Source organism: Rhinatrema bivittatum, chromosome 5 (genome assembly GCF_901001135.1).
Source record: "Rhinatrema bivittatum chromosome 5, aRhiBiv1.1, whole genome shotgun sequence".
NCBI lineage: Eukaryota > Metazoa > Chordata > Amphibia > Gymnophiona > Rhinatrematidae > Rhinatrema > Rhinatrema bivittatum.
The window spans coordinates 201,486,120-201,499,357 of record NC_042619.1 but is presented as its reverse complement, the minus strand read 5'-3'; the positions used below and the strand labels follow the sequence as shown (position 1 = coordinate 201,499,357).

The 13,238-nt window shown below is 43.8% G+C and overlaps 1 protein-coding gene across 1 annotated transcript in view; it reads left to right on the top strand.

The window, feature by feature from the left end:
- The first annotated feature begins 11,621 nt into the window (after positions 1 to 11,621).
- Positions 11,622 to 13,238, top strand: part of IL1RAPL1 (interleukin 1 receptor accessory protein like 1) — a 1,713,530-nt gene continuing 1,711,913 nt past the window's right edge. Inside the window, exon 1 of the mRNA XM_029603082.1 lies at positions 11,622 to 11,810. The gene's annotated coding sequence lies outside the window, so the exon portion shown is untranslated. The remainder of the gene's footprint in view (positions 11,811 to 13,238) is intronic.

Below are 13,238 nucleotides of genomic sequence, written 5' to 3'. Positions count from 1 at the left end.
GGATTGCCAAATCATCAAATAGAAACTGCTTCTGACACACCAGTTTCAGAAAGCTGCGTTGGAAGGATATTCCTGTCAATGCTAGGGGGCTTTGCTTTACTGTCTGAAACAAGGTTTGCCAGCACAGAGCCAGAGCTCATGTCATAATGCTAAAACGCATTTTGCTACAAGATGAAGATGTAAGGGATGCTTCCCTCCCTTACTATCAAGAGTGCCCTTAGTCAAGTCTCCAGGTTAAACTCCAGCATTTGGCAGACCCAGCCATCCCCTATAAATGTGGGTGGGGCGTGAGCGTAGCTGTGCTTTGTTGCTTATTCTTTGGAGTGACAGGAAGAGTATCTGGAGTGGTCCCCAGAGTCAGGCCTCACAGGCTGTAACTCAAAGGGGGAAGGACTTTGCCCTTGTCAGCCTCTCCGGCTGCTGGGAGGGGCTCTTCCGAGAAGAGGAGGGGGAGAGATTGCCCAGGAGGGAAGTCGACCCTTGCCTGTGGGAGGGTAGGATAAGACGCTGCTTGTCCTGTATGACGGTAGCTGTGACCTCAGAAGAAAGAAGGATTTTTTGTTTCCTTTTGAGAAGAGAGTTTGTTCAGTTTTTTGGGAGAAAACGTCCAACCACCTTTCCTGCCCACCAAATGAAGGAGAGCTTTTGGACTGTGTTTACATCTTTTGGGGTTTTCTGTCACCAGTCAGCACAGCTTGAAGATTTCCCATCCAAGGAAGGCAGGGGGATCCTTGGCCTGGCTAAGAGCCTGGTCCCCGACCTCAGAGGTGGGCATCTGTGTTTCTACCAACCAAGGACACTGTCTCAGTGGCGCTACATTGAGAAAACGTACCGTGGACATTTTTATTCTGCATGAAGATTTGATGAAGATTTATTTTATTTAAATATTTCTTTGAACACCCACTTCAAGTGTCCAGCCTGTTTATTCTCAGCCCACAAGCCAGGACATCTAGGAATGAGTACAAGAGTGATTGCCCCCGCTGAAACTGTGAGAGACTGCTTGATCTGGTCCACAACCCTGTGAGCTTAGGGCCCCAGCGGTGTACCCTCCACCCCGCTGGAAAAACCCTAGCACCCTAGTGGCTTGCTGTGAACTGTGGACTGTGTCAGAGAGTGGAAATGGACATCTGGGGGGAAAAAAAAGTGGCCCCCGGGGTCTACTGTGCCCCTGCATTCCGGGAGGTCCCCAAAGAAGGGGGATTAGAAAGATTAGGTGAATATATTTACATCTGCAATAAATAGAAGAATAATATGGCTAGAGAAGACTTAATTATAAACCATCTTTGAAAGTCTGTCCAGCTAAAAGAGAGATCCTTACCAGGACATAGAGCAGCTCCTCATTCTGTTGAAAAGGTAGAGTGCAGTCTTGCAGAAATGCCATAGTGCCGCAGGCCATGCCTGCCCATCAAGACCTGTTTTGTGTGTGTGCTATAAACTTGTACACATAGAAAGGCCTCCCTGCTGAGGTGTGCAATCTTAAAATAGCTGATATATTCTGAGACCTGTAGTACTAGAATTCTGCAGATCATTCTGAAGAGGAAGGTCCTAAACCAATATCTGTGCATGGCCAAAAGCTCACAGAGCCTGGATTCATTTAGACAGAACAGAAAAGAGAGAACTGGAGCGCAAAGGATTTCTCATAATGAGATTAGAAATTTGCAAGGGATAAGCATTTCATTATCCAGAGGGTAACTCTTATTAAATCAAGTTAAAGAAGGTAAAAGTAGGTCCCTGCCACTGAGCGAAAGAGAATTTGAGTTTTTTAATGTTTGATCATTAAGGGAGTAATTTTCAAAACCATTCGCATGCAAAAAAAAAAACCTGTTTTATCCTTTTTATGTGATAAATTAGCCTGGGACTCAGCATGTGTGAACCTGCATGTGTAACTCACTTACACGGGTGCTTTTATATGAACTGCACAGAGGCATTCTGGGGGGAAGAGTTGTAATTCAGGCACATCATTTTGATGTTCATTTTTAAACCAATCCATCATAGTTCCTCAATTTTAAAAGGATGGGTGCACGTGCGCACGCAAATCCCGTATCTACCGCGCAAGTGGGGACACTTTACAAGGGACGTGGGCCAACGCCATTCACCATTTTCCCAGTTTGTTCCCAGTTTGCCCAGTTAAGGGAGAGGACTTCCAACCCCCCCCCTCCCTAATTTAATAGCCTCCCTTCCCACCTGTTGGCCCCGACCCTTAAAACCTCGCTGATTTGCTTAAATGTTTTTCTTTGAACACATCATCCACTGCAGTGGTAAAGTGAGGCGGCAGGTAAGCCCGGTGTGCACCAGTGCACGTAAGTATTTACACGCTCAGCTCTCGGCCCAGCCATGACGTGCCCATGACCTGTCCAGACCAGGTCCTTTCCCCGCCCCTTTTCTTAGCTTTTTATTTTTGCATGCAGCGGGAGATATGCGCATACGAGGGCGGCTTATAAAACCCTCTCGGCGGGTGCCGGCCCAACTTATGCTCGCATCTCCCAGTTTTGGCGCACATCGGACTTTTAAAATTCACCTAGATAACGTATGTTTGTAATTTTCCAGTGGCGCAGTTTTACAAAACGCCATTTCTGGGGCTAAAGCGCATGATGGATCCTATCACTGTTTAAAAGATGCTCCGGTACCTTTCCTCTGTTGCTGGTCTTTCAGCAGTGAACGCGTTCTGTAAAATGCTTATCCTCCATAACTGTAAAGTGCCTTCACACATGTGACATCAGGGAAGGTACGCTCTCTGGATCCTTGGGTGCTGCTGCTGGGGCTGCTGATGGCAGACTAGGAAGTAAAATATCAGGGGCATCTCTCATGCTCTTAACTGACTGCTGTTCCTGGGTGTTGATCTTGGACCCAACAGTTTCAGCTTATAGCCTCCGTAGCTGTGCTAGCTGGCTGCTGCTGTCACCAGATATAAACGTTAGTAAGTATAACTAAGTTCTCCAAACCCTGCTCAGCAGCTAGATTTTTCAATACTCCCTTTGTCTAATTCTTCAGATCTTTCACATAATTCATCTTTGAAGCTCTGCTGCAGACACTGGTCAGAACAGAACAGGATACGCTGTGCTGGCTTTTGGTTGATGTCCTCCTAGTACAGTCCACCTGCTGCTGCAACCCTCCACTGAACCTGCCTTTATCTACCCCTACACCATACTAGGAAGGGAAGTAGGAGCAAGTGGCTACCGTTCCAGCTTCTCATCAACCCTGAATCTCTAGGTGATTTCCCCTCTGAGCTTTTGGTCCTCACCCTATGCCTCTCATGATTACTGTTTCTACTTATGCTTGCTCCAGGTCTCACCAGAGAAAGACTAGCCTTGCCTCTTCCTCTCCCATGCCTACATCTGCCTCTTGATGCTAGTGACATGATGAAATCTATTAAAACAGATCACTAGCGGGTGGGGGCTTTCAGTGTTACAATATTTATACATCTTAGTATGGTCAGATATAGACAGCAGACCAGGCAGTCACATTTGTCACAGAGCACAGTGAATGAACTGATGACGCTTCTCAAACTTAATGAAAGATTCACATACATACGAATTAGTGCTCTGTCACGCAGACTCTTTTACACAGAGACAGTAGGAAGCTACCTCTAAGTCACAGTGCACATATTGCATGAAACAGATAGACAAGCTCTCTGTATCTTTCCTGCACCACCGGAGCACAGAAAGAGATCCATATCCAGCCACTGTGTGGCTTAGCAATTTAGCTGGATAAACTTATTCAGCTAACTTAGTCTATACATGCCTGCTCATTCTTCGCAATCATCTTCTCAAATGCTCTTGTATGTTCCACCAACACTTGAAATTCATCTCTATACAACTAGAACAAGAGCATTTTCAATGACCAATCTAATTTTATGAAATACTTGTATCTATTGAATAATGGCAAGAACAAGATTGCATTCTATTTTATAAACAAGTGAAAGTAGGTCTATTCCATCGGGAGTATGAAGGTATGATACTTTAGTGTTGGTTGTGGTTTTAAAAGATTTTAGTGACAAAGTACAATAGATATTTTTATACATGTGTTTTAATTATCTTTGTCTTATTTGTTATATTAATTGTATTTGATATAATGTATTTTATGTATTTTGATTTTGAAAGCATCATTGTAATCCACTCTGAACAAAATGGATTTGAGGAATATAAGATGTTTAATAACAAAGTGAATAAATAAATAAATAAATAAATAAATAAATAGATAGATATATTCAGCAGTGCAGTCACACTGCTGAATATATCCAGCTTTCCTAGCCAGATAAGTTATCCAGTTAACTCTGAATATTGGAGTTAGCTAGATATCTTATTCAGCTAACTCAGCTCCCCTCCATTATGCCCATTCTCCTCCCAGCACTTAGCTGATTGTGGTCAAATATTTAAAATGGTCTACTTTGCTGGATAAGTCAGAACTTTCTGACTAATGGCACTGAATATGGACCTCAGAGATTATATAGATTATTTTGCTACTGTGTAGCGCACACCAAACTTAGAGGGTATTTCATCAAATCGTGATGGGCCGTTATACATGCGTTAGGGTACTATCGCATGTGATAATACCCTAATGCACGTTATAACTACCGCATCATGATTTCAAAATTCAAATTAAGGAAAGGGGAGGAGTTTGGGCGGGGTTTAGGTAAAGTAGGGGGCTGTATTGCACATTATTGTCCGCAGTAGCGCTGGAAATAGCTACAACTATTTCATTGGCGCTACAAGGGTGATAGTGTGCAGCGCGGCCGCAAATGCAGCAGGTCAAAAATGCACTTCCACAATGTGACTGGCTGGTCACTATCTCCCCCCTGCCCTTTTTCTGGCAATGGCTATATTTATAGCGGAATGATGAATCCAGGGGTAAGTTAGGCAGAATGTCAGTGAGTGACTCTAATAGCTCCTGTAAATTAATCTAAACATTTTTTCTAATCTCTTCTTTCATTATAAGCTTTGAAGCAAGGAGCTTTAGAATTTCTGCATTCCCTCTCTCAAATTTAACAGAGGAATGAATGCACAAAATGGTCATAGTTTCATTTTCATGTGTACAATAATTGATGAAGCCATGACAGCAGTTGCCCGTTGGGATAATGTGGTTGAAAAAGTACTGAAATATAATTGTCCCTACTCGTAAGAACATAAGATGTGCCATGCTGGGTCAGGCCAAAGGTCCTTTGAGCCCAGCATCCTGTCTCCGACAGTGGCCAGGCCGACAGATCCTAAAGAGTAAAATCCAATTCTTTGCAGTGATTTTCCCCAAATCCACCTGATTCATAATTGTTTATGGATTTTTCTTCCATGAACTTGATCAAACTCCTTTTAAATCCCTCTATTTTAGAGGGCTTCATCACATTCTCTGGCAACAAATTCCACAACTTAATTGTGTGTTAAATGAAAAAAATACTTTCTCCAATTTGTTTTTAATCTGCTACTTGCTAGCTTCATGAATTTGTACAATCTGCTACTTGCTAGCTTCATGAATTTGTACAATTTGAAAGGGTTAATAACCATTACCTTTTCTACCCCACTCATGATTTTATAAATCTCTGTCATATCTTCTCTCAGTCATCTTTTTTCCCTTAATCATTTTTGTTGCCCTTCTTTGTACCATTTCTATTTCTACTATATGACATAGGACAGTGCAGGAGGGATGGTCTGGAAGCCAAATTTAGGATTTTAGGTAGAAAGCAGCAATCCAGATCGTCCAGGGTGGCATTCTCAGAAATGCTCCCCGGAGACAGACAGCTCCAGAGTCTCAATGTGTGGATGAGACGGTGGTGCAGGGAAGAGGGATTCAGTTTTGTTAAGAACTGGGCAACATTTTGGGGAAGGGGGAGTCTTTTCTGAAGCAATGGACTCCACCTTAATCAGGGTGGAACCAGGCTGCTGGCATTTACCTTTAAAAAGGAGATAGAGCAGAAAAATGAAATTGCAGAACTGATATTATGTAAACTATCATTAAAATCATCTTAAGACCAATGTAATACCAATTTTTTAAAAAAGGCTCAAGGGGTGATCCAGGAAATTACAGACAAGCGAGTCAGGCAAAATGGTAGAACCTATCAAAAAGAACAAAATTGCTGAAAATATAGATAGACATAGTTTAATGGGACAAAGCCAACATGAATTTTGCCTCATCAATCTGCTACATTTATTTGAGGGCCCAAATAAACATGTGGATAAAGGTGAGCCAGTTGATATAGTGTATCTGGATTTCCAGAAAGTATTTAACAAAGTCCCTTATGAGAAACTTCTTAGGAAATTAGAAAATCATGGGATTGGGGGCAGTGTCCTATTATGAATTGTGAACTGGTTAAAAGGTAGAAAACAGAGAGTAGGATTAAATGGTAATTTTTTCCAATGAAGAAAGGTGAATGGTGAAGTGCCCCAGGGATCTATTCTGGAACCACTGTTTTTTAATATGTTTATAAATGATCTGGAAATGGGGACAATGAGTGAGGTGGTAGAATTTGCTGATGACAACAAATTATTCAAAGTTGTTAAATCACAAGAGGATTGTGAGCAATTGCAAGAGTATCTTGCAAAACTGGGAGACTGGGCATACAAATGGCAACTTAAATTTAATGTGGACAATAGAGATGTGATTTGGCCGAACCTTTTGGTTTGGCCTTCGTTATCGGCCCACCGCGGGAAATTTCATTTTCCCATGGTTTGGGCTGAATTTATTTTGGCTGCCCCCGAAACGAAAACAGAAACACACCCCAACCTTCAAATGTAATTAATCACAATCCCCCAAAACTTGCTGAAAGTCCATGGTGGTCCAGCGGGGGCCCCGGGAGCGATCTCCCACTCTCGGGCCGTCGGCTGTCAGTAATCAAAATGTTGCCGATGGCCCTTTGCCCTTACCATGTGACAGGGACTATCGGTGCCATTGGCCGGCCTCTGTCACATGGTAGGAGCAATGGACGGCCGGTGTCAGCAGTTCTGGTCGCCACATCTCAAAAATGATATAGCAGAATTATAAATTATATGGAGAAGGGCAACCAAAATGATAAAGAGGATGGAATGATTCTCCTATAAGGAAAGGCTAAAGAAGTTAGGACTCTTCAGGCTAGAGAAGAGATGACTGAGGGGAGATATAACAGAGGTCTATAAAATTTATTTAATTTATTTATTTTACAGTTTTATATACCGAAGTTCTGGTAACAAAGTTACTAATCACTTTGGTTTACATTACAACAATAGATTGACAGTATATAGAATAATGTCTTACAATGAACAAGGTAAATAGAACTTGGAAAAATAAATAATAATAACTTACAAAGGGCAAGGAGAGTAAATATATACAAAGTAGTGAACCGTCCTGGAGATCAAAGCTTAGATATTGAGTTTAAGATTAAGAGAATGCTTGGTTGAACAACCAGGTCTTTAGTCTTTTTTTAAAGGTGGGAGTCGATTGTTCAATTCTAAGGTCTGGTGGGAGAGAGTTCCAAAGTTTAGGACCGGCGGTGGAAAGGGCTCTTCTGCTAAGTGATGTCTTGAGAGTAAGGGCTCTTAGCGTGCCTTTCTGAGCTAGTCTCGTCGGACGGGAGGTGGAGTGAAGCTGTAAAGGGATGGTGAGGTCCATTGGAGTGGAGTTATAGATGGCTTTGTGGATTATTGATAGGGATTTATAGAGGATTCTGTGTTTGATAGGGAGCCAGTGAAGGTTCTTTAAGATGGGAGTAATGTGGTCCCTTTTATTAGATTTAGTTAGGATCCTCGCAGTGGCATTTTGTAGGGATGTGAATCGTGTCCTCGATCGTCTTAACGATCGATTTCGGCTGGGAGGGGGAGGGAATCGTATTGTTGCCGTTTGGGGGGGTAAAATATCGTGAAAAATCGTTAAAAATCGAAAAATCGAAAAATCGGCACATTAAAACCCCCTAAAACCCACCCCCGACCCTTTAAATTAAATCCCCCACCCCAAATAACTTAAATAACCTGCGGGTCCAGCGGCGGTCCGGAACGGCAGCGGTCCGGAACGGGCTCCTGCTCCTGAATCTTGTCGTCTTCAGCCGGCGCCATTTTCCAAAATGGCGCCGAAAAATGGCGGCGGCCATAGACGAAAAAGATTGGACGGCAGGAGGTCCTTCCGGACCCCCGCTGGACTTTTGGCAAGTCTCGTGGGGGTCAGGAGGCCCCCCACAAGCTGGCCAAAAGTTCCTGGAGGTCCAGCGGGGGTCAGGGAGCAATTTCCCGCCGCGAATCGTTTTCGTACGGAAAATGGCGCCGGCAGGAGATCGACTGCAGGAGGTCGTTCAGCGAGGCGCCGGAACCCTCGCTGAACGACCTCCTGCAGTCGATCTCCTGCCGGCGCCATTTTCCGTACGAAAACGATTCGCGGCGGGAAATCGCTCCCTGACCCCCGCTGGACCTCCAGGAACTTTTGGCCAGCTTGTGGGGGGCCTCCTGACCCCCACGAGACTTGCCAAAAGTCCAGCGGGGGTCCGGAAGGACCTCCTGCCGTCCAATCTTTTTCGTCTATGGCCGCCGCCATTTTTCGGCGCCATTTTGGAAAATGGCGCCGGCTGAAGACGACAAGATTGAGGAGCAGGAGCCCGTTCCGGACCGCTGCCGTTCCGGACCGCCGCTGGACCCGCAGGTTATTTAAGTTATTGGGGGGGGGGGTTCGGGAGGGTGGGGGATTTAATTTAAAGGGTCGGGGGTGGGTTTTAGGGGGTTTTAGTGTGCCGGCTCACGATTCTAACGATTTATAACGATAAATCGTTAGAATCTGTATTGTATTGTGTTCCATAACGGTTTAAGACGATATTAAAATTATCGGACGATAATTTTAATCGTCCTAAAACGATTCACATCCCTAGCATTTTGTAACATTTGCAGAGGTTTCAGAGTGTTTGAGGGTAAACCAAGCAGCAAAGAATTACAATAGTCTATCTTCGAGAAAATGATTGCTTGTAGTACATATCTTGCCCTTTGTAAGTTATTATTATTTATTTTTCCAAGTTCTATTTACCTTGTTCATTGTAAGACATTATTCTATATACTTGTTGGAAACAAGATAATGGGCTTGATGACCCTTTGGTCTGACTCAGTATGACAAATCTTATGTTTTATGTCTTATATATTTTTTGAGATGCGGTGACCAGAAATACTCAAGTTATGGTCACACAATGGATCTATACAGAGGCATTTTGATATTTAAAATTGTATTCTGCATTCCTTTCTGAATAATTTCTAACATTCTATTTGCTTTTTTGACCACTACCTCTACCAGCACCACCCTACACTGAGTTGAGGATTTCAATGTATTTTTCACAATGACTCCAAGACACTAATAAGGAACCCAGCATTGTGTGCCTAGAATTAGGATTATTTTATTCCTATGTACACCATTTTACTTGCCCAGATTAAATTGTATCTGCCATTTAGATGCCCAGTTCCCCAATCTCACAAGGTTCTTCAGTGGTCCTCAGTTTGTTATTAAATGAACTACTTTGAATAATTTTGTGTCCTCTGCACATTTGATTACTTTACTCAATTCTCCGTTTTCCAGATCATTAGTGCCTATGTTAAACACAGCATCAGTCTCAGAACAGATCCCTGAGGCACTCCACTATTTACCTCTGTCCTTTGGAAAAACTGACCACTTAGTCTCACTCTTTAATTCTTGTCCTTTAACTTGTTATTAGTCCACAATAGGACATTGACTCCTATTTTATGACTTTTTAATTTCCTGAGGACTCTCATCTAGGTCTTTATCAAACGCCTTCTGAAAATCTTCATACGCTGTATTGATTGCCTTACTCTTATCCACATACTGATGCTGTTCTTGACAATGGCTTCCACCATTTTGTCTAGCAGCAATGGAAGAGTCACTGTTTTGCAGTTTCCAGGATCACCTCTGTGCGTAAATCATCTTTTGAATGTCAATCAGGGGCTCATGCATATAAAGTAACTCAATTAGACACACATTTTTATACGCACTCATAAGGGAAAGGAGAGAAGTGAAAAATAGTTTTCTATCACTTTTGTCTGGAATTGTTTTAGCCCAGCAGTTATTGGAGTTCACTTGCTTTGTGTAAATTGGTCAGTGTTTCTGGCAGATTTTATGGAGATCATATTATATATATATATATATATATATATATATATATTCAGAATTTTTGGTCATTTGCCTCTCCCCCTTGTTTAACTAGATCTATTTTATGTAGAACAGGTCAGTCACTCAGTAACTCCTGAGCAAGACTGTATATAAGTCCAAGAATGATTTGATATCAAAGGAGAAAAACCAGGACTGATCCACTTGTTCTTTATGATCTGGACTGCAGTCGGTTTCTCACCCCACCTTTGTGCCATAGGACTTTTATATATGGTACATTGTTGGGTACCAAAGCAATGCTGGGATGCTCTCTACATCCGGCCAGCAGGCTCTCCACTGTTGTCACTTTCTTACTGGTAGTTGAGAGTTGTCCTATGAAGTCAGACGTTTAGCTAAGGGTTGCAACTTGACTCCATGTCTGAAGGAACAGGCTAATGCAGTCCTGGCTTTACCCTAGTCAATGCATGGACTGCTCTGCTTTTCTTAAGCAGGAGTACAGCCATGCACACCATCCTCTGAGTAGTCTCGACTGTGCCTTATAACATAGCACGAAGTGGCAGCCCTAGTTGAGCTAAATCATCTTTATCATAACAATCTGATCAGGAAAAAAAAAACCCACCACCACCAGGCAATGTTTTCTCTTCAGAAATCTCCAATAAGTTTATTGCAATTCCATGTCTCTCTGCAGCAGTGATTATTGCTTCCCTATTAGTTCCTTCTCCCTCAGGAGTGAGGACGCAGCTTTCCTAATGCAGAATGCCTGGGCGAGACCCGGGGATGCTCTGTGGTCAGCAGGAGCTGCAGTCGTGCTTTTATATTGCAAATCAGCATCTGCAAGTATTTAGTTTGGGGAAGTAATTACAAGTTGTAATTAGCTGCACATCCTCTTTCTGTTTACTGTGCTTTATCTTGAGAAGAGTTGGAGGCTGAGACGTTTGGAACAAAGAAGATCCCAATCCCATAGCAACAGCAAAGCCCCAGACAGTGCAGCCTCCCCCTCCGGCATGGCTGGGGATCCCTGCAGAGAGCCGGGGCTCTGCCTCCCTCTCCATTGGGTGGCAGTGCGAGGAGCGCCGGATCCTCGCATGCACTGCAGCTCCGCTTTCCTCCTCGCCCTCTGCTGAATCTGGTCGCCGGTAGCTGTGACTCCCCACTCGGCGCCGAGCGTGCGGAGCAGCCTCCCGGTGCAGCCGATGTCTGGAGCTAGGACCCAGGAGACATCCCCTCGCCCAGCAGGAGAGCCGCGCTTCTACATAGCAGAACAGTGCAAGGAAACCCCTTTGCAGCTCTTCCTGCAGGATACTTGGAAAATGCAGCTCCTTTCTCTCTTCCCTATGGCTGCTGCCTGCATCTGGGGAGGCTGCAGGTAGAGCGGGCTGCTCTGAACGCTGCCAGCACAGAGAGGATTTCCTAGCCTGGACCTCACCAATCACTTCTTTTTGCCTCTCATTTTTTTCCACCTCCACCAGTCTTTTGCTTTTTGCTTGGCACCTGGATTACATTTTCGGTAAGGGGAAATTGGCCATTTTCAGAGCTAGGCTAAAGCAGCCTTCTGGAGTTCTTGGTCTACATGGAATTATTTGCTTTGCTAGAGAACTTGACTCTTGTGCATGGGTACCTTGTTTGCTAGCAAAAAAAAAAAAAAATAACCCCCCAACACCTTGGAATAAAATGTGGCTGTGCTGAAGAGGCATTGTGGTGCTGCTCAGCTGTCCCCGCTCTGACTGACACCGGCACCCCAAAGATTTTGGCAGATCTCGGTGGGTAAGCTGCTTTATTCTCTGTGCCATTGCTAAACTTGGGTGCTTGTCATTGGAATGGTTGCTGCGTTTCACGGATTTCTGTGCGTTGGTCATTATTGGCACTTAGTGAAATCGCTGCATTTTCAGAATATTTAGTGAAGAATCGAGAGGGGGGGTTTTTTGTTTGGTTTTTTTCTCTTCTCGTTATCTGTAGACTGATGAGCTATTTAAAAGTGTTATTGAGCGAACCGGTCTGTCTGAAAATATTTGGAGCTCTTTAAAATGAGGAAAAGATGTGGTGGAGTAGTCGAGAGAGCACCGAAGTGATACAACGAGCCTCCATGTCTTCATTAAATATTTTCTTTTCAGCACGGTTCTCTGTGTCCTGCTGCATGTCATCGTACAGCTGCAGTAGCAGAGCGAATGCAAACTTAAACTTTAAGCCTGTAACCCTTTCCTCACCTGTAACCCAATTGTTTATAGCACAGATCCTGGGGTCTTTTATAGTTTATTTCTGAGCTGGATACATGTGAATCTCTTAAATACTGGCATACACATACAGGTGGACAAATGGTTAACTGAATACCAATGTTCATTTATATTCTGCCTTTCCTGACACTTCTTGCTTTTGCCAGTATAGTATAATACCTTATTCAAGAATTTTACCCATAAACCTTATAGCCACGTGCAGTGAAGTGAATGCCTGAAGCCACGGATCATGCAAGCAGCACCGAATGCTTGTGGAGTGGTGATATTCATTTAAAGAATGCCTGTCTGAAAAATGTAATCCTGGCCAGGCAGCACAAATTGTGAGGCTTGATGCTGCAAATTCTGTTAAGAAAACCGAAAGATCAATAGCGCGAATGTTACAACACAGTGCACTGCAGTGCCAAAGTTGCACACCGAATCGTGTGTGCAAAAGCAGGGAGCATGAGCCCAGATGTGCCCGTGCCCATGCCCATGGCTCAGTGAGGGTATAAAAGGGTTCCTCTTATCTGGACTTAATCGGCGGTCATCGGGTGTGATTGAAGCAGGGGTGCCAGTCCATCACTTGGGTTAACTTTTGAATGTGTGTGTGTGACATTCCAGGATGGGGAGGGAGGGAGGAAGACGAGTTCCCAGCTTGCTATAAACCTTCGTCTATATTTGGTGCATGTACCGAAAGGGGTGGGGGTTATAAGAGTACAGTGTCTCTGGGAGTGCAGTCCATAGAAGATGTCCACGTTGGATCCATCTCAGCCACAGCGATGGAGTGACTCAGAATTCCTGCTGCACTGCTTAGTAGGTCCCAGGGATTTCATCAATTTTAAATCCTTATTGAGGTCACTGCTGCAGGATTGGGAAAATTTTTCAAAGAACAAAGCAAGAAAACGAATAATGAAGCAAGGAGCTATTCCCAGCATCTCTCTCGCCTCCTCTCTCTCCCCCCCCGTAAGACACACACAC